This window comes from Penaeus monodon, chromosome 21 (genome assembly GCF_015228065.2).
Source record: "Penaeus monodon isolate SGIC_2016 chromosome 21, NSTDA_Pmon_1, whole genome shotgun sequence".
NCBI lineage: Eukaryota > Metazoa > Arthropoda > Malacostraca > Decapoda > Penaeidae > Penaeus > Penaeus monodon.
In genome coordinates, this window is record NC_051406.1 from 28192187 (window position 1) to 28193038 (window position 852).

Genomic DNA, 852 nt, shown 5'->3' on the forward strand with positions numbered 1-852 from the left:
ACCTTGCTGATTCAACTACTAGATACTTTTTTTTAGTAAGTTTATGTATGGCAAGACGAAACAATTGCAAATCACATGGGTATTGTAATGTATCTTGTGTATCAGCTTTGTATACTGATTAGAACGTGGATTGGAAAGCTACACATATACCAGGAGGACGTGTGGCAGTAGTTGATACTAGATGGCAACTGTTATCCCATCTGATTTTTTACTGACTGCGGGGCCATTTATTGAGTAAAATTGTATGTGCAAGATCGAGTTCCCTTCTGAAAAACACAATCTATGGGGTCCATAACAGCAATGAAATATGACTGCTGGTAGAACAGCTTTGATGCCCAACCCAACCATAGGCGCCACAAAGGCCGAGTGTGGAGGGTGCTCATTGCTCATCACCGACTTAAACAGTACATGTATTAGGTAAGACTTGTTTGATGCCTCTGCCACCTGTTACAATTTTGTGTCTTGTATGACGGCCCTTCACTCAATCCAGATTTGGTTGAAGTGCTCATCCGCTTTCGTTGTTAATCTTTGTTATAACATCGGACACAACAAAGGGATTTTTGCAAGTAAATGTTTGAAATAACAATAGAGATGTTCAAAGATTTTAGTTGTCAAAAGAAATTGGAATGGCACGGTACATGAGATTCACACGTGTACACTTTGGTGACAAAGTTAGTCCTTTTGTGTTAAATGCCAGTACCAAACATCATTCAAATACATATCCCAAGACTAGTGTAGTACAAGATTTGAAGGTTGACATGTACACTCGCTAAAAAAAGTATCTTTACTCGGGAGTAGATGAAACCGAAACAGTTGTTAAGAGATGATTCAGAAAGGTTGGCAATTGTTTTT